This window comes from Chinchilla lanigera, unplaced genomic scaffold (assembly GCF_000276665.1).
Source record: "Chinchilla lanigera isolate Chin_1 unplaced genomic scaffold, ChiLan1.0 scaffold00074, whole genome shotgun sequence".
NCBI lineage: Eukaryota > Metazoa > Chordata > Mammalia > Rodentia > Chinchillidae > Chinchilla > Chinchilla lanigera.
Genome location: NW_004955475.1, coordinates 8512863 through 8539097, shown reverse-complemented (window position 1 = coordinate 8539097; position 26235 = coordinate 8512863). Strand labels below are relative to the sequence as shown.

Here is a 26235-nt window from a genome sequence, read left to right as displayed (position 1 = left end):
GAGATTCCATCTCACCCCAGAAAGAATGTCTATCATGAAGAAATCAATCAATAACAAATGCTGGAAGCGGTGTGGAGAAAAAGGCACCCTTCTCCACTGTGGGTGGGAGTGTAGACTGGTACAACCAGTATGGAAATCAGTGTGGAGATTCCTCAAAAAACTAGGATTAAAGGTCCCATTAAACCTAGCTATTCCCTTCTTGGGTATTTTTCCAGAAGAACTGAAAACATCATACCACATATATGTGTACCCATGTTTACAGCAGTGCAATTTGTCGTAGCCAAATCTTGGAAACAACCCTAATGCCCATTGGCTGAGGAATGGATAAAATAGATGTGGTAATTTTTTTGTACAATGGAGTATTACACAGCTATAAAGAAGATAAACTTGAGGCTTTTATAGGTAAACGAATGCAACTAGAGACCATACTCATAAGTGAAATAAATCAGACCTGCATGTGTAAACATCATATTGTCTTCCTACTGTAAGAACCTGAAAGAGTAAGTAAAATCTGAAAGGTACAATAGATACTGTGAAAGGAAAAGAAAATGCTAGAAGGGAAGGAACAACTGAGGTGAGGGAAAGGAGAAAAAGAAAGAAGGGGAAAATATATATATGTATATGCATAGGATAGCTGGGTTAATTGTATTGCTGATTTCTACTGGCCCATTGGAAGGAACAGTTAATGTTTAAAATCTTTTTTTTCTTCTTTTTGATTTTTTGGGACCAACTTTACATGCTTATATCTGGTCATGTGAACAATTAATTTGAAGATAACAATATGTAATATAACAACCATTGTTGAATTCCTATCATCTTGTTTGGTTAAATTCTGTATTGTTTCTAATTTTTTTTATTATTTTTTTTCTCTTAAAAAATAAAAAAGCAAACACTGCAAGTTCTAAGAAAAGAAAAGCATAAGTCTATAGGAGAAAATATAAAAAACAAGAGTTGAGTAAACAATAAAAAACTGGTTCTTTGAAATTACCAGTGCAATAGACCAGTGTTCTTTCTGACAAAGCAAAAGAGAGAGAAGACATAAATGACAATAGTGATAGGAATAACAACGCCAGAGGAAATATTTTAATTTGACAAATAAATTGCAAACCTAGATGAAATTTTTTTCTAAGAAGTCATAAATTACCAAAATTCTTAAAGAAGTAGTATAAAATTGGTCAGACCAAAAGCCATAGAAGGAATTAGAAGTCTAATCAAAGATCTACAACTAAAAATTGTGCCAGGCCAGCAAGCCCTGCCTGGGCAACTTAGCAGAACTGTCTCAAAATAAAAAATGAAAAGGAGTGCAAGTGTCACTTTCAACATCAGGCTACTAAAAGACAGTGACTTCCATCTTGTGGCATTCTGGTTCTCTCATGCTGGCTTTGACAAAGCAAACTACTGTATGTCATGAGCTGATCTGTGGAATGGTTCAAATGGTAAGGAACTGAAGAGAGTCTTCTGGCCAACATCCAGTGGTAAACTGAGGTCTTCACTCGAAAAATACACAAGGGACGGAATCCTGCCAATAACTGTACGAGTGAGCAAGGAAGTGGGTCCACACCCAGGTAAGCCTCATGATGACTGTAACCCCACCATCATCTTGGCCAGTGGAGCCAGAAGCTTCCACTGACTACAGAAAATGTGACATCCTAAATGTCTGTTGTCCTAATCCACTATATTTCAGGGTAATTTGTTACAAAGCAATATATGACTAATACAAATATAGGCAATGGGCACAGAAGATTTTATTACATCAAAGGTTCCTGAGCATAGAAAATGATGGGCAGTTTTCCAACCTGTGTTAGAAAGGTAGATAAGCTTGATGGCAGATGACAACAGGTTACATAAAAAGTGTTAAATAAACATTTAGCAAATGCAATTTAATAATATGTGAAAAGAATCATAACCCTGTAGAATTTGCTTGAAAAAAATTAAACCAGTGAAATTCAGCTTTACTACACACATAGCACATCAGGATTCAAAAGCAATGGAACTCAGTGGAAAAGCTAAGAAAAGCCCAGGTTCTGATGGATTTACTGCTGAATTCTACAAGAACATCAGGGAATATCTAACACTAATACTCCTTAAACTCTTTAATAAAATAAAAAAGAAAGCAGCACTCTCAGTCATTCCTGGAAGCTAGCATTACCTTGATGCCAAAACTAGACAAAGATTCAATCAAAAAAAGAGAACTACAGATCAATCTCTGTAATGAACAGAGATGCAAAGATTCTTAGCAAGATACTGGAAAACAATATGTAATAAATCTTCAAAAAGATCATACATCAGGACCAAGTAGCCCTCATCCCATGGGTGCAAAGATGGTTCAACATACTCAAATCAACAAATGTAAGGTATCACATACACAGAAGCAAGGGTAAAAGTCACACAATCATCTCAATAGCTGCAGAAAAAGCTTTTTACAAAATCAAACATCCATTCATGATAAAATCCCTAAAGAAAATAGGTATTTAAAGATCTTATTTCAATTTAGTAAACAACCTTTTATGACAAACTTACTGCCAACATCATTCTAAATGGAGAAAAACTGAAAGCTTTCCCTCTAAAATCAAGACCAAGACAAGGATGTTCACTATCACCATGCCTGTTCAACATAGTACTCAAGACATCAGCCAGAGCAGTCAGGCAAGAGAAAGAAATAAAAGGGATATATATAGCAAAGGAAGAAGTCAACTTATCATTATTTGCAGATGACATGATCCTCTACATAGAAGACACAAAAAATTCCACCAAAAGATTTCTTGAATTAATAACCAAATTCAGCAAAGTACTAAGATACAAAATCAACACACAAAAACCAATAGCATTCCTATACACTAATAATGAAGTCACTGAGGAAGAAATTAGGGAAATGCTATCATTCACAGTAGCATCAAGAAAAATTAAATACTTAGGAATAAATACTATAGTACTCTGTAAAAGGAGTTAGAAGAGGACATTAGAAGATATTTCCTGTTCCTGAATAGGCAGAACCAATATAGTCAAAATAACCACACTTCCAAAGCTGATATACAGATTTAATGCAGTCCTAATCAAAATACCAAAAGCATTCCTCACAGAACTAGAGAAAACAATACTAAAATTTGTATGGACCCAAAAGCAACCCAAAATAGCAAAAGCAATCCTGGATAATAAGAGCAAAGTGGAAGGCCTCACAATCCCAGATTTAAAGTTATATGACAAAGCTACTGCAATAAAAACAGTATGGTATGGGCACCAAAACAGACATGTGGCTCAATGGAACAGACTAGAGGAACCAGAAACAATTCCAGGCACATCAGCCATCTGACATTTGGCAAGGGAGGGCAAAAGCATTTATTGAAGGAAAGATAGCACTTTTAATAAATGGTACTATGAAAATTTGCTATCCACATGCAAAAATTGAATCTAGGCAAAATTGAATCTAGGCAAAAATTGAATATATCACCATGTAGTAAACTAAACTTCAGATCGATCAAAGATCTAAATGTTTAAACAAAAATCCTTGACCTGCTGGAAGATGAAATAGGTAAATCTCTTGAAGACATAGGTGTAGGCAAGGACTTTCTGAACAGAACCCTAGTAACACTAGAAATATTACCAAGAATCAACAAATAGGAGCATGTGAAATTAATAATCTTCTGCACAGCAAAGGAAACAACCAATGGAGTGAACAGAAAATGTACAGAACGGGAAAAATTTTTGCCAACTATTACTCAGAGGACCAACATCTAGAATATATAAAGAACTAAAAAAGGAAGGAGACTCCCTGAGGATGTTACATTGATCTTTTAAACACTACAAAATGTCAAATAATGAGAACTGACACAACTTTGCCTTAAAGAGTCCCAGACTAGAATTTGTCACATTATGTTAATGGGAGACTTGGAACATTCATTGATGTCTAGATTTTAATATTTCTGAAGGCCATGGATATGTGCTGAAAGCCAAAATTTTAAAAATTTTGGGTTTTAAACCAAAAAGTTTAAAATGAATCCTGCTGCCACAGAGTGAAAAAAAATTAGAACCCAGAAACAAGAGACCAGAACAAAAATATCAAAAAGAGCAACTGAAATGGATAGAAACTTCTCCTAAGAAGTATAAATGGCCAATAAATATATGAGAAAATGTTCATTAGAGAAATAATTAAACCAACGCCAAGATTCCATCTTGTTCCAGAAAGAATGACTATCATCAAGAAATCAAATAAAAACAAATACTGGTGAGGTTACAGGGAAAAAGGAACCCTTTTACATCTTTGGTGAGAATGTAAACTAGTACAAACACTGTGAATATCAGTGTGGAGAGTCCTCAAAAACGTAAAACTAGAAATTCCATTTGACCCAGCAATTTCCCTTCCAGACATCTTCCCTTCTAGACATCTTTCCTTCTAGACATCTTTAACAAAAGAGTTAAAGATATTATATTACAGTAATGCATGCATACCCATGCTTACAGTAGCACGGTTCACAGTAGTAAATCTTGGAGTGGAATATGTGTCCATTCACAGGTGAATGGACAAACAAAAAAGATAAAGAAAGACAGATGAATGGTATTTACACACAATGGAGTACTACCCTACCATAAAGAAGGATAAACTTGAGTCATTTGTAGGAAAATGGATGCACCCCAAGAACATAATGCTAAGTGAAATAATCAGACACACAAGCTTAAATACCTCATGGTTTCCCTTATATGAGAAACCCAAAATATAAATAAAGAGCAAATTAAAAGATATGTCATAGCAAGTATGGAGATAGATCTTTTTCAAATGGGAAGGGGATCAAGAGATGAAGGGGGAGGGAAGGGGTAAGGGATGAAAAAATTGAGATATGTACCTGTACCAACTCCTCATAAAGAATATAATCATTATATAATCCAAACATGTACTAAAAATAAAGAGAAAAAACCAAATCAGTGAACAGTCCTTAAATATTTTGGTATTAACACATTTTTAAATAATGCAAAGAACTCTTAAGGGAAATTTAAAAGTATTTTGAACTAAATGAAGAAAGAAACACAACTGAAAATCTGTGGGATAGTGAAACATCAGGTGGGAAGAGAAGTATGGTATTGAATATATATTTTTTAAGGAAAAATTCCTAGAATCTAAGCTTCTATGTTAGGACACTAAGAAAAAGAAGAGTAACTTAAGATTAATGCAAGCAGAAGAACAGAAACAATAAAAATTAGAACAGATATCAGTAAAATTGGAAAAAGGAAAACAATAGAGAAAATCCACAAAGCCAAAAGCTGGTTCTTTGAAAAGATGCATAAAACTAATAAATCTCTTTCTAAACTAACGAGAAAAAAAGAAAGAAGTCATAAATTACACTTACCAGGAATGAGAGGTGCCATCTCTACTGATCTCTTCAACATGATAAGTATAATCACGAAATGCTATGAACAACCTCTATGCCCACAAATGTGATTACCTGGATGAAATGGTGCAATGCTTTCAAAACCACAAATTACCAAAATGCACACAAGGAGAATTAGATAATCACAGATCTATATCTATTAAGGAAATTAAACATTTAATTAACAAACTTCCACAAAAGAAAGTACTGGGCCCAGATGATTTCTCTGATGAATGCTACCACACATTTAAGGGTGAATGATGTTAATGCTCTATAATCTCCTTGACAAAATAGAAACAGAGGATAAACTTCCTAAGTCATTCTAAAAGGGGGGCATTACACCAATACCAAAGCTGACAGACAAGGACATAGCAAGAAAGGGAAACTACCGATCAGTATGTCTTATGAGCACAGATACAAAAATCCTCATCAAAATATAGCAAACTGAATCCAATAATATTTAAAAGAAATTGTACACCATGAGCAACTGGGATTGATTCCAGATCTGTAAGGCTGGTCCTAAATTGTAAAATCAGTGTAATCAATGTAATCTACCAATGTAAAATCACATGATTATATCAACTGATGTAGAAAACTCTTATTCAGTGTTATACTACAAGTATTAGCAAGTGCAATAACACATGGAAAGGAAATGAAAAGTAGAGATTGGGAAGGAAGGAACAAAACTATCTTTTTCACAGATGACACAATTGTTTATGTAAAAGTTATCAAAGAATTAACAACAACAAGAATTTCGTGAAACAGTAAGTACAGCAAGGTCATGCAATACAAGGTTAATATACAACTGTCAGTTGCTTTCCGATATATCAGTAATGAACAACTAGAATTTGAAATTAAATGAACCATTTGCAATAGTAGCAAAAACGAAATACTTAGCTACAAATCTAACAAAATATGTATAGAATCTATATATGACAAAGAATAAAATTAACATAAGAGATATTCTATGTTCATCGATTAGAAGACTCATTCATTAGGATATCAATTCTTCCCAACTTGATCTATAGGTTTAACACAATCATAGTCAAAATCCCAGCAAATTATTTTGCATAGACAAGCTGATCCTAAGGTTTACATGGAAAAGCGAGAGATATACAGTGGCCAAAGCAATACTGAAGAACAAAGCTGAGGACACACATGACCCAATTTCATGACAGAATATAAAGCTACAGTAATCAAGGTAATGTGGTATTGGTAAAAGAACACATATACCTATGTGAATAGATACATAAATCAATAGAACACAATAGGCAGCCTGGAAGTAGACTTCTGTGGATAAAGCCACAAATATTGACATTTAATAAAAAAACAAAGGCAATTCAATGAAAATAGGATAGTTTTTTCAACAAGTGGTAGTAGAACAACTGGATGCTCATAAGTGAAACAAGCAAACCAACTCAAAACAAATAAATAAAAATCCTAAATCCTAAATACACATCTACATCTTTCCCAAAAATTAACTGAAAATGGATCATGGACATAAATATAAAATGCAAAATTGTAAAACTTCTAGCAGAAAACATAAGATAAAATCAAGGTAACCTGGGTTATGGTGAATTTTTAAATTACCAAAAACATAATCCATGGAAGAAAATTGATGTTATACTTTATTAAAGTAAAAAAATTTACTTTGTGTAAGACTCTGTTTGGAGAATCAAAAGATAAGCCACAGAATGAAAGAATACAGTCTGCAGAACACATAGCTGACAAAGGACTTACATCCAAAATACAGAAAGAATATTTTAAGTGCAAACATTGGAAAACTAATAACCCATTTAAAAAATAAGTGAAAGATTTGAGCAGATACCACATTAAAACAAGATATACAGATGGCAAACAAGCATAAAAGCGATGCTCAGTATCATTTGTCACTAGGGAACTGCAAGTTTAAATAATCCCACACAACCTATTAGAATGGCTAAGATCTCAAAACTGATAATATCAAGTGTTAGTGAGGATGTGGAGCAATGGGAACTCTTATTCATTGCTAGTGGAAATAATGGTACAAGCACTTTAGAAGACATTTGGGCAATTTGTACAATGCTAGACATTGTCTGAATGTGTACAATGCTAGACATTGTACTCCTATGCACTTACTTAACTGATTTAAAACATATGTCCACACAAAAATTTGCTCACAGATGTTTATAGTAGCTTTATTCATAATTGCCCCAAACTAGAAACTACAAAGATTCACCTATTCTTAATTCATCTGTTCATAATTGACCAAAACAGAAAGTAACAATAAATTCACCCACTGTTTAATAGGTGAATGGATAACACAAATTATGGTATATCCATACAATGGAATATTATTCAATGCTAAAAAGAAATCGGCTATTAAGCCACAAGAAGACAGAAATGAACCTTAAAAGCATATGGCTAAGTGAAAGAAGTCAGTCTGAAAGAGTATAGACTGTATGGCTCCAATTATATAATGGTCTGGAAAAGTCAAATCAGTGGCAATAATCAGATGAAAAAAAGATCTGTGGTTGCCAGGGGCTCAAGAGGAGGGGAATATGAGACAAATAGATAAAGTACAGGGGACTTTCAGGATGGTGAAACTATTCTGTGTGATACTGTAATCATGGATACATGACACTGCATTTTTCAAGCCACAGCACTTTGCTACATAAAGAGATGTCTTAGTTATTTTCTCATCACTCAGTGATACACAATACCCAACATCTACAACAAAGGAGGAAAGGTTTATTTAAGCTCACAGTTTGTAGAGCTTTCAGTCCATAGTTGGCTGGCTCCAAGGCAGGGTGGTGTGGCAGAGAAGAACCTGGTCAGGGCAGCAGAAATCAATAGCCCTCAAGGGAAGAGGAGGAATATATACATATCCTTCTAGACCTCACCCACAGTGACCCACATCTTCCCACTAGGCTTCACTTCCCAGATCACACCAAGCTGTGAATCCATCTGTGGACTAATCCAGTACCACACACCCATGATCGACCCTCCTGCCCAAAGCCCTACCTATGAGCACATGAGGCTTTGAAGGAACATCTAGATATAAGCCATAACAAGATGTAAGCTTAATGTATGCAAGTTTTTAAAAAAATTGTTAAGGAGATTGGAGATCCCAGGATGGAATGCTGAATATGCCAAGGAATCTAATCGTATTGCAAATGTATGAGACAATCTGGCTCAAATGCCACGAAGGGGTAAGAATTCACTTAAGTAGCTTTGAAATTCAGCAGTCTGTAAGACTAAAAGTAAAACTGTACATAAGTACTGTATTCTCATTGATAAAATTATTTCCTACAGAAATATAGGTTAAGAATTTTGATACCACTCTACATGTATACTGAAATTGAACAATTAAGTGAATGGATGTTGAATAATGGGAACCTGGTTTCTCACTGTTGGAGTTAGAGTTTGTAGATAAGCAAGGGAAAGAAACTGAAATCTTTCACATGGTGACAGATTAGATTTGAAACAGTAGTTTTATCTCATGTTTAGCTTAATGTATAGATACAGATGGTTACATATACAAATACTATAGATATAGGCATATATATAGGTTAGTATATACAGAGATTTTGCTTTTTACTCTGTAACCTGAAAGAGTCCAGAAGCCATGACACCCCAGCTGCAATGAGCACACCTTAGTGCACTGCTGTTGGTTTCTAATACTCTTCTCCACTAAAAGAAGCCAGAGTTCCCTGAAGAAATGGCTGCTTTTAGCACTGGAGCAGGAAATACACAAGATATTCCTGGAACATATTGTAGCATTAGAAAGTAAGGAAGAACTGAAACAAAAACAAAACAAACAAAAATAAACGACACGTTGTTGGGATAGGTCAAAGGTGCACAGAAGCTAATTAGGAGAGCTCCTAATGGCCGAAGCTAGAAATCCAAGCTACGTAAAAAATATGGTATTACATTATAACCCCAAACATAAGTATACATAAATCCATACTGCTCTAAATAGACAACTCAGTGAATTAATGACTGGAGGAGAGATGACTGTCCCATGCACAAAGATTCCAAATAACTTATGTAAATAGTCTGTTCACAAGGAGGTGGAACTTCACTTCCCTCTCTTTCACTGTGGTTGGCGCATAGGAAGTCCTCCCAAGGAGAATGCTATGGGAGGAGGGAAATTACAGTAGAGACACGTGACACATGCTACCTCAGCCAGGTGGTTACAGAAACATCAGCAGTGCCGAGTCACGCTGATCACCTGTGCCCTTCATATGGCATAACGAAAGATGGCACATTGCCTCTGTGGTCTTCCTTCCAAAACCCATTACCTCAATCTAACCAGGAGAAAGATAACTGACAAATCCCAGCTGGGACACATTCTACAGAATACCTGAGCGCTACTCCTCACAACTGTCCAAGTCACGAAGAGCAAGGAAAATCTGAGAAGCTGCCACAGCTGGGAGGAGCCTCAGGAGATATGATGAGTGAAGGTAATGTGGTGTCCTGGATGGGATTCTGGGACAGAAAAAGAATATTAGGTAAAATTTGAGTAAACAATGGACTTAACTTAATAATAATAATAATACATTAGTAGTTCATTTACTATAGCAAATATACCACAGTAATGTAACTTGTTCCTAAAGTGAAAATGAGGTATGGAGTATATAAGCACTCTATCCTATCTTAGGAATTTTTCTATAAATCCCAAACTATTCCAGAATGAAGTTTCTTTTTTAAAAAAAAATCAATAGAAGCCACCAACGAGCAATAAGAAAATAAAACAGATACATGGGTTCCTTTCACAAAAGCAACAAAACTTTTAAATATCTAAGGAAAAACCAAACAAGAAGTATGCCAGACATATAAAAAGAAGACTATAAAATTTTACTGAAGAACATTAAAGAGAGCTAAATAAATGGAGACACATACATGTTCCTGGATGGGAAACCTCAATATTGTAAATATATCAGTTCTTCCAAGCTAATCCATAAATTTAATTCAATCACAGTCAAATTCCCAGCAGGAGTTTTCACAGAACTTGACAAATTGATTAGAAAATTCACGTGTGGGAGAAAATGCACAAGAATAGCTACGACAATTTTGAAAGGGAAGAACAATAAAAAGGGAGACTTGCTTTACTGTACATCAAAATATTTTATACATTCCTAGGAATGAAAGCTGTGTGCTAGAGCTGTAATCAAAGTAGGTAACAATGAATACGTATGGCATAAGCTCAGACCAATCAGAATGGCTAGGGCCATAAATAGCCAATTTGGCCTGAGGCAGGATTACTGGCCTAATCATCAGACCTAGCACAGGGATAGAGATAGAGAACAATGGCCCTGAATAGAGACCAGAAACACATCCATGTGTATGTGGTAATCTGGTATTTAATGAAGGCGGCTTTTCAAATCAGTAGGAAAAGAATGGTCTATTCAATAAATGGTATTGAGGCAATTGGCTATCCATTTGGGAAAAAATTTAGACCCTTTCTTCACACCATTTAAAAATAAAATTGCAGACAAATTAAAAGCAGAAGATGCAACACCCAAACTGGGATGCTATTATAAGAAGACATTGAAAAGTATAGTTATAATATTGATGTGGGGAAAACTTTCTTTGAAAGAAAGCACAGAAAGCAAAAACTTTCAGTAAAAAGATTGGTACATGATAGCATCAAAATCCTGAAGCGTCTGCATGATCACAGGCACCGTAAACAAAGTTAAAACACAAATGACAGATTGCGAGAAATGATTGGCAACTTTTATCCGGGGTGGTCTTCCTCTGTTTCTCTAACACCCCTCCTTTCAAAAAAATTTTGGCTTTAGCAAATATACAGTTGCTCTTCCTAGTGTCTGAAATTCTGCATCTGTCCACAAATCCTCAAGAGATCTGAAAGCTTGAATTTCACCTCCTCAGAGACTCCTTTCTCGTGCTTCGTAATCCAACCCGTCGCTCTCCTTTTTCCTCAGAGCACTGACTGTTACAGAAAGTGAGTTTGTATTTATTTCCTGCCTCTCTGTCAGGCTCCACTGACGTATGCTCCGTGTGAGCAAGGCCTTTGTCCTTTGCTGTATCCACAGCACCTAGCACAGTGCCTGGCATACAACAGGTACTCAGTAAACATCTGTGGATGTACGAAAACTATAGTTTTCATATGTATGTATGAAACTACAGTTTATGATCGCCCCCGATAGTGAGGCAAACCACCTCAAAGAAAATTAGGTGAAGAGTATGAACAGGGCACTTGCAGAGGAAGAAATGCAAATATGGTCAGTGAATACGGTAAGAGATATTTAGCCTCACAATTAACTAGGAAAATAAAATATGACAGGTATTTGGGTTTTATCAGTGTACATAGTCCATAAGCCTTATGACAAAAACCAGAAGGTCCCTGCCTTCACACTTGCACCATCTAATTCCAACTCCATGGAGTTAAATATTCTCATCCCTTTTAGCTGAAAAATATTTTTCTGATATTTTCCTCTCCGTTTCTAAATTGTATACTAATATGTCTCGGTTTTTCAATTTTGCATGTTATCCATCGCTGTCCTATTCTAGGCGACAAGGATTTAGCTCTCTTCTCATTCACTTGAAAATGCTTGACCTTCCTTCTTCCCATCATCCCGGGATAGCTCTAGCAGTATGATGTGTCTGATGATTACCTGCCTTTTCTTGAGTACTTTTTGTGTCCCAGAATTAATGATTGTGTTAATTTTTTGTGCTTTCTTGGCTTTCTGTGTACCTATAACCCATTCATCCCCAAACTGTCTGCTAGAGAATAATTTTCATCTCAGTGACATCCAAACATTTTTTTTCTTGGAAACATCTTTCCTGAAATCCTCCATGATTCTGTCCCAGGTGCCCTGTTTGGGTTCAAGATTGCTGTCGGCCTGGCTACTCTCTGGCACTTTCATTTTGCTGTCCCTCTGGACCTTACCTCCACCTTTCTCTAAAGTCAGATTTCCCAGTTCTCGGCTTTTTATAACCATGTCTTTTTTGGTTCACTCTTCATCACCAGGGGCTCCCCCTTCCATCCCCCACCAGCCAGCCCTTTTGCATTTTTAAATTATGAGTCAGGGCCTTTCCTAGTGGACTGTGATCCTCTTGCTTCAGATTCAGAGCTCTGGGATTATAGGCCTGTGTTACCATGCCCAGCTCCAGTAGCTTCTTGAGAAGGGATGCATGCAGAGTATATGTTTTAGCAACCTTTTGGTTTGAACATGTTTTCAGTTTCTCCTCACATTTGATTGGTCTAAAAGTCTAAGTTGCAAACCTTTGAAGACAATGATCCATTATCTCCTAGCTTCCAGTGTGTTGTTGAGGAGTTTGATGCTGTTCTGATTCTTGAGCCTTGTATGCACCTGCTTATCTTCTTGGAACCTTTTGGGACTTCTTCACAAAATACACTGAAATTTCACCAAATGTGCCTTGTTATTTATCTTTTTGCACCTAGTACGCTGGATGCTTGGTGCCTTCTCAATTCAGGAATGTGCACCTTGCCACCCTAACAAATGTTATCAAATTATTTCTTTAACAATCCTCCACTCTACTTGTCTGTTCTTTCTTTCTGGTACTCAAATACGGACCTCTTGGGGCATTCAAAATTTCTCTGTCTTCCACTCTTTTTCTATTTTACCTGTTCTCGACTTTATCTTCTTAGTAATTTATTTAATTTTACATTTATGCTGCCATACCGGCAATTTAGCAATTCTCTTCTATTTATTTTTTTTCCTTGACTGCTTTCTGTTTTTGTTTTATGGATTCTGGTTGGTTGTGGTATTACCAAAATATTTCCTATCCTGTCTATCAGGCTGGCCCATGAAGCAGACAAATATTTCCTGCCCTGTGGGTCATGGATATGTTTCTTGTTTAGGTCAAAGAAATGTGAGCGCTAGTGACATGTTCCACGTTTGAACAAAAGTGTCAAGAGTCATTGCATAATCCCACCATCTTGCTTCCCCTCTGCTACGAGCCCGGAATATATTCCAAAGAGAAGCTGCTTCATCAGCTTGGATCTTAGAGTGAAGACAACAAACAGCAGGGCCATAATCGACATGCGGATAATGTATGGCACGTGTCAAAGCACGCTTTCGTTGTTGCAAGCCGCTGAGATGGTATGGTTGTTTGTATTTAGTTTTCTTCTGTTCCCTGCTCTATGTTTATTTCTTCTGAAACAACTTTTCTCTTTGTTTTGGTCTGCCTTCCACATTAAAGGATTTCCTCAAATGTCTGGCTGTCCTTGGCTGTCTACTCATTTCTAAGAGTAAGGAACTAGAAAGCTTATTGGAATACCACGTACAGATTGTAAGGTCTTTCGACTGGCCTCAGCAGTATGAGTTTTCTGGACTTTTTAGGAGTCTCCCAAATGTCACCCCCAGAGGAAGCCTCCAGTCTCCTGCCTCAGAAGGGAGAGTCATGGCCTGCATTCCTCGATCTGAGCAGAGGAAGAGGACACCAGGGTCCTACCGTTTAGTACATAGACTACCACTTCTGCTGCAGTGATACATGGGAAATGCCTGGTGTCTCCACGTCCAGACGCACTGGGAAGGAAACCTCCAGCGTCTGTCAGTGCAGAAGAAGAGATTTGGAAGTTTAATTTTTTGCATATCAACTTGCACCCCACAATTTGTTTTCAGCCTAAATATACCCTTACTTTCAGAGGTAGCTGAAGCACCTCAGGCCTGACTGATTCTTGGGTTTGCAGAATAAACTGGGCTACTTCTGGGCTCCCTCCACTGCTAGCTTGGGTTTCTCCTTTCTCTAGTTCTTCTCTGTCTACTTTCCAGCTCCCAGCATTTTGGCGCAGTTGCCTCTCATCCTATTCTCAGTCCTTTCACTTACTGACCTTTTAAAACCCCTTTTCTGTCATTTTAGTAGGACTCGGAGAAAAGGGGAACAGCACTAAATATATTTATTCAATCTGGCAGGTTTAAACTTAAGTCTTGAAACACGAAATAACACTGAGACGCTGTTTTTTACCCGTTTTATTAGCAGTGTTCTTGCTAAGCCTTTGTAAGGTCACATGAATACTGGCTCATGGTGTATCCGTGGATGACAGAGAAGGAAAATGGCGCATCTGTGATCTGAATTAAGCACAGAGTTAGAGAGAAAGGTGGAGTTTCTGCAGTAGACTACAGAAACATGGAGGTGGTTAAGAATCTGCAAAGAATCTGGCTAACACTAAGAAAGGAGGTTAGAGGCATTTCAAGATTAATCTCAGCTCTGACTCAGGCCATGACACCATGAGTACATAGTAAGTGTTCAATAAATATTTGCTGCATGCATGAAAACATGAACATGGCAGGTCAAATTGAGCCATGCTTTGAGGCTCTTGTTTAGCCTCAGATAACAGGTTCTTCTTACCCCACCAGGTCCTGTCACTCATTGCCCCACCCCTGCTTTTGGGCAAGCAGCAATGCCAGGCCCACTCTCCAGGTAACAAGAACTCACCCTTGCCACTCAGGGAAATAATCTTCCAAAGGTCCAGACGCCTCACGCCAATGATCACTTTCCAGCTGTAGCTCTGAACCTTTGAGGCAAATTTTTTTAATCAAAATGGAAACCATTTCATTGTTTGTTTTCTTACTGTAGTGCTTACAGGAAACTATTTTTCAGTGCTCCATAAGTAGGAATGAGTTCTCCTCCTGAACCCTAACTGCCCAAACCCTTCTCTCCTGAACTCTGCTTACCTGCTTTTATTTCCTTAACAACTGTGTCAGGAATCTCTTTCTGTAGCAATACTTAAAGCGTGACATCGTTGTTTTGAATAGCTGCTGTGTATGAATATGCCATAACTCATTTAACCAAGCCCTGGTTTCCACTACAATACATAGACTGGTGATGAACATCCTGGTGTGGAGGTCTTTGCTCTCTTGACCCATTATTTCCTTAGGATGAATTCCCAGAAGTGCAGTTGCTGGGTCACGCCAGCTGCTCATTGGAAGGCTCCTGATACCACTGTCTAGATGTGGGAGGACTCCAGCTCTGAGGGGCCTGGAGTGACCCTGTGCCCTGGGTCTTACCCAGACGGCGCTCTTGCCTGTCACACTCATTCTTCTAAGGGGACCTGTGAGGGACAGTGGTAAAATACTCCCATCCCACTTCGCGTAACAGCAGATTATAGTGTATCAGGCATTTCATACATATTAACCAGATGCTCTACACGTATTAACCTATTTACGCCTCATGACAATCATAAGAACTGTACACTGTTACTAACTCCATTTTACAGGTGAGGAAACTGAGGCTAAGAGGTAAAATGACTTGCTTAAGGTCATGCAGTTGACAGAGAACAAGTAGTAAATGCAAAATCCAGGTAGTCCCGAACCATAGCCTACAGTCTGAACACCAAAATTCCTTTTCAAAATGAGGATTAAACCCTGGGCCTCATGCCCGCTAGGCAAGTGCTCTTTCACTGAGCTACAGTCCCAGCCCTTTGTATTTTATTTTATTTTATTTTGAGACGAGGTCTCCCTAAGCTGCCCAAGTTGGCCCTGAACTCATGAGGCTTCCGTCTCAGGAGAAGCTGGGATGACGGGCATGCACCCCCGCATGCAGCCTAACCCTTCAACTTTGTAATATTGTTTTCCAAAGCCAGGGTTTGGAGCATGACAGAGCAGGGTTCAGTGATTGTCCTGCCTCTCTGTAGCTGTGTGAAGTTAAGCAAAGCCCTTTACCTCTCTGAGCCTCAGTTTCCATGATGTACATCCAGTCTGATCCCTCCCACCTGACGTGGCTGTCAGTGTGCTCAGGTCCAGCAAGCAGCCCGGCAGAGCGGGTACTCCTTTGCCTGTGTGAGCTCCCTGCCCCTCCTGGTGCTCCGACCCTCACACACTCCCTCTCCAGACCCCATGACCGAAATCCCGTGGGAAAGAAAACGAAGGCTTGATTTTTTCCCCTGAGATTTCCAAGCCTCGTGTTGCTGGCTCTTTCTCACGCCATCTCTGTCACAGGCCAGAGCCCAGGAAGTGTGGATTTCGGAAACTCTGCCCCCACACACAGCCAGATAACCCTGTGGTGGCAGGCAGATGGCAGGGCCGGCCAGCTCGCACGCCCCTCCCAGCCTCCTTGCTGGAGGTGGGGCAGGGAGGGCGGCTGGCTCTGCTGCCCTGCTCCCACCTTCCCCGCTCTCTAGTCCTCGGGCCCAGCTAGCCTCAGATTCCGGGCCTCTGAAATCATTGCTCCAGCCCACCGGACTGGGCCCTCAGCCAGCTCCTCCAGCCCCAGGCTCGCCGGCAGAGTCTTCGCCTTTGCTCCCTGAAGACTAATCACTGTCCTGTCAGCTTGGCCCTCTTCCCCTGTATTATTGTACAGAAATAGCTCTGAGCCCGGCTTCCCCCCCTCTCCCCTCCCCGGTGCACTCTGCCAGAGAAGCTTCACTGGCTACTGGACTCTGATCTCTCAGTGCGCATCGCGTTTCCTCCTCCTCCCTCTTTTCTCCTCTCTCGCTCCTTTTGTGGCTGAGACTTGACCTCTACCGCCTGGAGCCAGGCACAAACTAGATGCGGCCAGGCTGTCAAGGCCAGGAAGCAGCCTCCCAGTACTCCTCCCCGCAGGGCCCAGAGAGGGAGATGGAGGCAATGGCAGTGGTGGGCAAAGTGCTCTTCTGGAGGGCCGAATGCATGCAGAGCTCGGCCTAAGCACAGAGCCAGCACACCCTGGCTGCAGGAAACCCCTGCTTCCTCTGGCTTGTGGAGTGCTGCCTGACCCACTCCTACCAGACAGTGCAGGATGGAACCGAGTGGTTCTTGTGCACCGCAGGCTCTCTGGAGAGGTGTGGCTTTGGCTGTGAGAAGTGGGGTGGGGTGGACAAGGAGCTGCTGGGGTCTGCAGCCCCACGGGAGCTCTGAACAGCTGGCAAGGAGCCTAGGGGCAGGTGATGCCCAGCAGTGGACGGGGGGAGGCAGGTGTAGAGGTGGTGAGTGGAGGGGATTTGTCTGCAGGCAGCAGGACCCTAATAAGGGCTGAAGGGGCACGGTTGGAATCTAGTGCGCTAGAACCAGCAAAGACAAGACAAGGGTCTTCAAGGCTTCTGGGAACTGGACAGGTCATCCAGTGCCCAGAGCAAGGATGGGCAAGGAGATCAAGGTCAGATTACAGAGGGAGGGGTGAGCTTGTGGGCAGGGGGCAGAGGGGATTTGAATGTTGGGACTAGCAGAGTGGGCTTGGAGTTGCCCGGGGTCAGAATGGGTGGCAGGCACGGGGCTGGGCCTTAAGTGGGGTCATGGAAATGATATCAAACCGAGTGTTTCTCGTGTGTCAGGCAATTTCCTAAGTGCTTTCTATGGATTCGTAGAAAAAAATCCACAAAGTCCTCCTGCGGTGGGCACCATCACTGTCTCTGTTTTAAAAATGAGGAAACTAAGGCACAGGATGTTAAGAAGGTGGCCCAAAGTCACACAGTAAGTGAAAGAGTCCAGGCCTGTTGTTTTTTTTTTCCTATAGCATCTGTCTAAACCTCTGCTCAAGGCCATGGTAGGCCTGGAGCAAGAGCCCCTGAGGACCTTGGGAGCAAGTGCCCCTGGACTCTTCCCTTGCTAGACAGGAGCACAGGGCAGATCTCCAGGAAGCTGGCTCTGCCAGTCCCACATGTTTGTGACCGTGGGCAAGCCACTGTCTCTCCCTGAGCCTCACTATCCTCATACCCAAAATGGGCACATAAGATGACTCCAGCACGGCTGCGTAGGAAAGAAAGTTTTTCCCGCTTCCCCCCAAAATAGCCTCAGCTCAGCCCCGCGTTGTTGGTCCCCAGCTGGCCTGACCCTGAGAGCTACTTTTTACTCTCCTCTTCGTTACCAGCTTGAGCTGCCGGCATGTGCTGCCCTACGGTGGCAGTGCCGAGGAAGGTAAGGTTAGCAGGGCTGGAGTCAGGGCTGCGGAATGAAGCCTGGGACCTTCAGGAAGACCTCCCAACTCCCCAAACCTGCATGTGGAGGAGGAAATTCATTGTTTCCCCCAATCCTTCCAGGAATTTCTCAAATTCATCATTCCTTGCTACCAAGAAGGATCCAGACCAAAGTGGTTTGGAGCCAGGTCAGACCCTCACTACAGCTTTAGGGGGTTTCCCCCAAGTCTGTAGCATGATCCCTGTTCCCCAGGACACTCCCTGTATCTGATCCTCCTCCTGCCTGGGTCTTCAAGCCGAATAATTTCCCCTCCTGGATCCCCTAGCCCCAGCCTTACATCTCTGCATCCAGCAGATGGAGGGCCCCATGCACCAACCCTCATAACCTAAGTGGACCTGGAAAGAGGCAGGAGAAAGCCAAGGAGAAGGCAGGACAGAGTGGACTCGGGTGGGAAGGGGTGGGAAGGAGTTAAGAAAAGTCCCAGGAAAGCGGGTTTCTCTCTCCTTCTCCCCTTCCCACAGGAAGCAGCCAAGGACCTTGGTTTTGTGACTCTGAGCTCACAGTCCATTCACCTTTAGCCAAAACTGACATGTGTCCTTGATGGGTTCAAATCCCAGTTCTGCTTCTTCCTAGCTGTACTGGGCAGGGAAGTCTACTTTTTGAGTGCAAGTTTCCTTGCCTTTCAAATAATAACACAAACCTCAGTGCCTTGTCATACAGGCTTTAAATGAGATACATATGTAAAATGTCCAACACAGTGTCTGCATATAGAAAGGCTCAAGAAACGCTAGCTGCTCTTGTGGTCTTTGTTGTGACAGGTACAAGGTCCAGCATCTAGAACTTCCAATACAATTTCTAACACATGTCTGAAGTGAAGTGGTCACTGAGGGTAATGAACAGTGCCAGATGGACCCTCTGCTTTGCACTAGTAGATTAAGTGACGTGTGATCCATGAGCCCTCCGTATCTGTGTGACCTGACGAGCACAGAGTTGGGTCCTACATCAGCCATCAGCAAAGGACATTCATTGGCTCCTTCCTCTCCCAGGCGTAAGGGGCTGTGTCCCTCCACTAGGGGCAGCCCTGGTTTGGCCCAGGTCTGCGCGCCATCCCCTGCCCTCTGGAGGATGAGGGCCCAGGGGTGGCACAAGCACTTGGAGATGGCCAGGGCAAAGGGGAGGGGGAGACTGAGCTGGGAGATGGATTTGTTGGCAAAACTAGTTGTACCCTGAGTGGCAGCCCAGGCTCTGGGCCCTAGACCTTGACTCCCAGGGTGTAATGATCTCTCTCCCTCATTCTCTTTCTGCCTAGAAAGCCCACAGGAGAGGGGGCCCTGGCTGGCCTGGCTTAGCAGGTGTTTTATCCATGTTTATGACCGACTCACAGATAAGGCAGCGACCAAGGAACCGTTGCACAGAGCAATTCCCTCAGAGGACTAGCTCTGATGGCTTCCAGTCTTTGAGCAGCCCCGAGGGAAGAGCAACCTTCCACCGGAAGCAGAAACCCAGCTGCCCTCCCACGGCCTAGGCACACTACCCCCTTTGCCTTTTGCCAGGGTCCTTCAGAATTATTTGACCAGGTTTTGGTCAACTGCCCAGCCCTAGAGATGGGTTCCTGTCTGCCTCTTCAGGATTTCAGGGTCTGAGCCTCCCCACCTCTTGCACGGTTCCCTGGAACTGCGGACATAGCAGCACATCTTATTGGATCTGCAGGCCCAGCTGCCCTGCGTGCTCCTGCAGCTCAGGCCCACCTCACCCCGCTCTAGCCTCACGCTTGCTTGAGTCTGTTGTGCACGGCTTGGCTGGGGCTTTTTGTTTTACATCCCACACACCTCATGTCCTTTAGCTCTATTCTCCTCCTCAGTGAGATGCTGCCCACCTTGCTCTCCTGCTCTGAGCTCCCAGTATCCCTCATCTGGATCAGTGCAGGGGCCTCCCTAAAGTTTATCTTCAACTCAGCGGCCAGAGGAGTGTCTAAAGATGACTCAGTCAGATCATATCCTCTTTCTATCTCCAAATACCCCCCAATGTCTTTCCCACTCAGAACAGAAGCAGTTCTTTAAATAACCTACACAGCCCTACAGGATCCAGTCCTCTTCTTTAGCTCTCCAGCCTCATCTCCAGTCCTATGATCACTTAGCCTAACCAGACTGGCCTCCTCACTGTCAAATACACCATCACGCCCTCACCTCAGGGCCTTTGCACTTGTTATGGCAAAGTATTCTACCCAAAGTATTCTTCAAGTGGATATCTGCACAAGTCACTCCCTCACCTCCTCCCAGCCCTTGTTTAGGTGCTGCCTTCTCGGTGAGTCCTTGTGTTCACCCTATTTAAAATTGTCATCCCCCTTCTCCATCACCCTGCCATAGTTTCTTTTCCTCTGTCTTAACCATTTCATTGCCTGTTTCCCCTGGCTTGGCTGTCAGCTCCATAGGGGCAGAAATTTGTGCTGATGTGTTTGCAGCTGTATCCCTTGTGCCAAGCACTATGCCTGGCACATGGCAGCCACCCAAAAGAAGCAGTCCAGGTGACTGTGGAGCCCCACTGTGGGCGCAGAAGCCAGGGCACTCAGCTGCTAACTGCCCTTGCTTCCTTTGTCTGTGTCAGAACAGAGGCCTTTCATGGGTCCCCTCCGCAGGGTTCCATGGAAGGATGGCCTTCTGCGAGCAGGATTCCAGCCCAGAGCTCCCTCAACTGCCTCTTCCCGCACCCTGCCGCAGGAGGGGAAGGGCTTGCAGGCCAAGGATGTGTCTGCACCTGACACTGTTCTTGACCTTCCCTAGTTCCTCCAGACAACAACAGAAAGTCTCCAGTTCCCCTTTGGAGTTGGTGCCACCACCCCCGCCTTGATTACAGTTTAAAGGGCTGGGCTGGAATGCCTGGCTCCAGGGCCTTTGCTCATGTGACTGGCAAGCACTGTCTGGCCAAGCCAGGGACCCAAAATTACAGCCCAGTGCTGGCATGCGGCCCCTGCCCACTCACCCTGGGGGAGAAAAAACCAAGGCAGACTGGACCTAGGGCTCCATAAACAGGCCCACCAGCCCGGAGGAGAAAGACGGGCAAGAAAGGGCATATGTGTTAAGAGGAAGCAGGGACATCTCTTCACAGACTACTGCTAGGGCTGACAACGCCAGTGGCTTTCAAACTCGATTCCTTGGAGTGCTCTGAGATGCCCTCGGGCCTCTGTGGCACCAGTGGGAGCCCCGCGGATAGGACTGTTGGTCCCGTTGCCTCTCAACCAGAACAAGACCTCGCTATCTGATTCAACACTAGGCTTCCACATGAGGCTTTGCTTGCTGGGAGGAGGAGAGGAAAGAGAAGAGGGAGGAAGGAATGGAGGGAAAAGGGGAGGAAATGGGAGGAGGGGAGAGGGGCAGCAAAGCGGGGGAGGGACAGGGGTATGGGAGCCACACTGTGCTTTGTCTTCTCCCCCCACCCAGGAGATGAGTGAGGGGTTGGAGAGGGAGGCTTTGGCTGCTCTGCCCTCTGGGCCTGGCCTTTCTGAAGGGACCGTGAGCATCCAGAGGAACAGAGGAAAGCCGGGAAGGCGCATGGCGCTGCCTGGGGAAGGGTGTTGGAGGGCATGTTACGTGATTTTCTGCGGAGCTCGAGCATCTATGGAGTTGCTTCTAGGGTTCCACAGATAATGAAGGGTTTTTTTCCACATTACAAAGACAAGAATAATCTGAGGAACTTACCCTTGTTTTCTGCTCTCTTTAACTCATTGAGGTCCTAATGAAGGGCTGTGTTTTCCAAGAGAGAGAAAAACTAAAAAGCTTGAAAGCTGCAGGCCTGGTCCACACTCTCGGTAGGCAGCTAAGAGGAGGCAGCTCTGAGGCTGCTTTGCAGGCTCCCCGCCCTGCCCTGCCCTAGCTCATACCTGAGCCCAAAATATCTGGGCCTGGGGAAGTAGCTTTGGCAGAAGATGGAGGCCTCTTCGGTGGGGCAGGGGGAGCTGGGCATCGGAGGGGGCAATGCGTCAAGCCCAGGGAGGACACAGCATGTGTGGGTTTGGCTGGAGATACGGGGCTGAGGAGAACTGGGGCAAGAGCACTCTGGACAGGGTCGGGGCCGGCTGGTGGTGGCGGGGCTTGAGGGATCAGGCTGGCTGAGAAGGGAGGTTCCCTAGTTTTGTTGCTTGCAGCTGGCCAGCAGGCCTGGCCCCTCCGGCGTTGCCATAGTGCTCTGTGGGCCTTCCCAGCAGCCTGCCAGGCGGAATGTGGCCTGGACGGTTTCCCAAGGAATGTAATCAAGATGTAAATGGGGGCCAGGAGGAGCTGGTCGATAGGGTTGTCACCTCCTCAGGCCTGTATGGAGTTGGTGTGGACTGGCCTAACCAGGACAATCTCCTGGTTGGGCTCTGCTCCCTGGCAGAGTGACTGTTGAGTGCCAGCTTCTCCGCCTGATGGGAGAGATGGGAGATGCCTCCTGGGGCAACAAGTCCTGGGGTCCCTGACTGGTCTTCCTGCTCACCTCTTCCCCCTCGCCCACAGGGCAGATGTGTCTCTGGGTATGAGAATTGGGCTGGAGACATCTGGCAGAGATTTGCAGGACAGCTTTCCCTGATTAGCAGAGTTCAAAGGGAAGCTCCCAGGAGGCCCAACTCTCACAAGTCCGGAGGTACAGGCAAGGGTTGCCTCAACCGGCACTGCCACCTTGGACCAAGGACCAAGCCTCTGGAGTGTAGTCCCAGGCTGAGGCAGGGAACCTGAGGCACACACAGATAGCTCTTTCCCCTCCTGTGAGTTGCACTGCAGCGCTCCTGTTATGCCTGCTTCCCTCTGAGCCACTGCTCTTTGATGAAAGTTTAGGGTTCACCTTGAGCCTAACGTATTAGAAACCAAGGTAGTCACCTCCTTTCACACCCAGGCCCTAGGACAGGAATAATTCTAAGATCAGAGCTGCGCAGCACGAATGTTCTAGGACGGCCCCAGGTCCCAATATGTGGGCCTTTAGCTCCGCAAAAACATCCAGATGAGCCTCAAGTACCAACATTTTGGTGTGCAAGTGTCAGAGACCTTTTTGGCACCTCTGCTCTTACACCATGCTGAGCCATTTCTGTGTCCTGGTCTGTGTCCCAGTACTTGATGGGTTTCGTGGCCCTGGGCAAATCAAGTCCTTTTTCCTCAGGGCTTTCGTTTTCCTCATTTCCCCAGTGAGGAACTCGGTTAAACCCTGGAGGCCACTTCTGCTGACACCCTCTGTCACATGCCACGTGAGGCCTTCCCAGGCATGAACATTTGCTTTAACCGTGCTGAATCCTCAGGCCTCGAAGCCTGTCCTCTTGAGGTGATAGTGGATTGGAGCCCTCAGCTCTGCAAGCAGATTGTGACTGAAGTCCCTGATCCGTTATTTCCTGGGTGGGTGACTGTGGGGAAGTCACTTTTCCTCTTTGTGCATTGCTCCTGAAATCTAAAATAGAGCTATTGGCTTGGGGATGCAGTTCAGTGGAAGAAGCCTTGCCTAGCTGCGCTAGGCCCTGAGTTCCATCCCCAGCACTGCAATAGATAAATAAATTATCACACATGAAAATAATAAAAATAAAATAAAGCTACAGAGACGTCCCTTGTTAGTGGTCCTAAGAAAGAAATGAGGGTTGTGTGCAGGGTCTGAATTGGTGCCTGGCCAGGGAAGAGGGAAAAGCTGCAAGGTGTGCGAAGGACCCAGGATCTGCGCCTCCTCACCGAATGCTCTGCATCCCCTAGAGACATGAGCTTAGGGGACGTTGACCAGTACCCTCCAGTGGCCTGAGATACAGGGGCAGCACTGGGCAAGGGCTGGGAAAGAGCTCCTTTTAGCAGGCAGTGTCAAGGCAGAGAGGCCTTCCCCAGGTGGCCGTGTGCTAGCCCGAGCACTAGTGCCTGCTGCCCAGCGGCCTGCAGCCAGGGCCCACAGCCCTACCTCCCCAGGCCTGAGACCAAAAGGGAAAGGACTGGCTCCAGGTCTCAGGTTCCGGGCCCTCTCATCTCTGCGTGCAGATTGGCCCACAGCTGAAAAGAAGCTGCTTCGGAGTATTTCTTCAGCTTTTCCACTCTGTTGCTGGCATGGGCACAACCAGACAAAGGGCCAGAGAGTACCAGCCACATGCTGACTCTTGAGTCTACCTCTTTCGTCACTAGACTCTCTCCCCTCACCTTTCTCCCTCTCTTCCCTCTCACGTCTGTCTTGCATCTCTGCACTCTGCATGATTTGGTATCCAGAGTCAGTTGCAATTTTTTGTCTGTTTGGGTTTTCTTCAGCCGCTGGACTTCTGCATCTGTACCTGGCCTTCCTTCCAAGGTGGCGCATGGGAAGTGATAGCCAGTACCTCTTTTGGGTACTGGTGCCAATAGCAGGCTCCTGACAACCAGCCTGGGGTAGCATGAATGCTCATGGCCCACTGATTCCAAAGAATGACACGAGAAAAATACAAGCAGCATTCTTTCTGGCATAGAGTAGGTGTAGCAGAAATGTTCTGTTCCTACCTTCCTCTGGAAGCCTTTCTTTTCTGGGATGTTGGCTCCTGAACCAGGCCAACATTGGTAAACTGAGGACTCATCTTTAGTGAAAGAGCTAAGCTCTAGGACTGGGGTTGTAGATGAGTAATAGTGCTTGCCAGCACACACAAGGCCATGAGTTTAATCTCCAGCATTGGAAACAACAACAACAGCAGCGAAAATCTACACCCTGAGCCAAGGTGAAGAGCACAGTCTCCCATGTTATTTATCCACTAAAGTCTTGGGGCCTCTTTCTATGTCCATCACCTAGACACAGGGCCCCAGCCTCTTCCACACGCATACCCCTTCCTCCTCAGAAGCCCTTGCCCTCACTAGGGACGTATGTTAGAAAGTCCACCCTTCCAAAAAGTATTTGGGAGTCCTGGCCTCTACTGTATGCCATTCCTGTGGCCTCTTCTTATGCAGCTTCTTGAACAGTGCAGGAGACACGGTGGACAAGAAGCACGGCGGGAAGGAGCACTGGTAGTGTGAGCCTAGAGTGCTCACTTGATGGCCTGACTCAGGCGGGCATTCCGGAAGAGGGGTCTTCTAGAGGAATGGCTGTTCTCGCTGAAGCCTGGAATCAGGAGAAGGCTGACGGAAGAGGTCCAGAAAGAAGCAATTGTGTGTCCTAATTAGAATAGGCGTGCACCAAGGCCTATTTTAGTGTCTTATAGGTAATATTCCCAGTCACCTTATAGGCAAGGTCTATTAGCTTTCTTTCTCAGATGAGGACCCCGAGGCTCAGAGGTAGAAGGATTTGTACATGATCATAGTGCAAAGTCTCATTAGGGAGCAAAAGCCTAATCTCTAAGCTAAACACCTCCTGAAACACAGGGGATCTAGAAATGATGGAAATGCAAGGGTTTGGACAGAGGAGGGATCTTATGGGTGATGTAGCTATAAAAGCACATACTGGAAGGGTGGGCAGTGGTCTGTGCAGTTGTAGAAGTGTAGGACACTCAGTTACGGGACCACCACAGGGCTCCAATGATCGCGGGTTGGGCTAGAGTAGGGGCAGTGGAATAGGATATAGGGGGATGGATTTGGGAGTTATTTTAGGCTGAGTCAACAGCACACTAGCCCTGAACATTACCATTGGGTAGTTTGCACAGAATTTTGCAGTTTACAGCCCACTTCCACAGGCAGTTTCCAGGTTGATTTACCCAAGCCCTGTGTCAAGAAGCTAAAGCAAGGGTCAATGTCACCCTTGTTCAATAAGCAAACTGAGGTCCAGAGAGGGCCAGTAACTTGCTCAAGATCACAGTTACAGATGTGTGTGTCCAGCCAGTGCTTGTGCTTTCAGGAGAGCGCTGTGGACACCTGCATCTGCGCCGTCATGCGTGGACATGCGTGCGGATGCACAGGTGCGTGCATTCAGGTATGTGAAGATATATGTGGGGACGCTTTGAATGCTTTGTGCTGATGTGTGCTTGCATGCTGCATGCCTGTTACCTTAGGTGGACTCCTGGGCTGCAAACTGGCCCTGTGATGGGTGGCTGAATGTGCAGAAGGCCCTAGCTCTAGCCGCGCTCTCTGATGAAGACAAAGGACCGTGGAGGGTCCTGGGGGTGTTAACCACCCCTCTAGGAGCTGGTG

The 26235-nt window shown here is 44.0% G+C and overlaps 1 long non-coding RNA gene across 1 annotated transcript in view; it reads right to left on the bottom strand.

Annotated features, from left to right (window-relative positions):
- The window catches only part of LOC102015949, a 69881-nt gene extending 55029 nt beyond the window's left edge, over window positions 1-14852 (bottom strand). Inside the window, exons 1-2 of the long non-coding RNA XR_263613.2 lie at window positions 14769-14852; window positions 9706-9830 (exon numbers count right to left, since the gene is read on the bottom strand). This is a non-coding gene — a long non-coding RNA (uncharacterized LOC102015949). The remainder of the gene's footprint in view (window positions 1-9705; window positions 9831-14768) is intronic.
- Between the last annotated feature and the right edge of the window lie 11383 nt (window positions 14853-26235).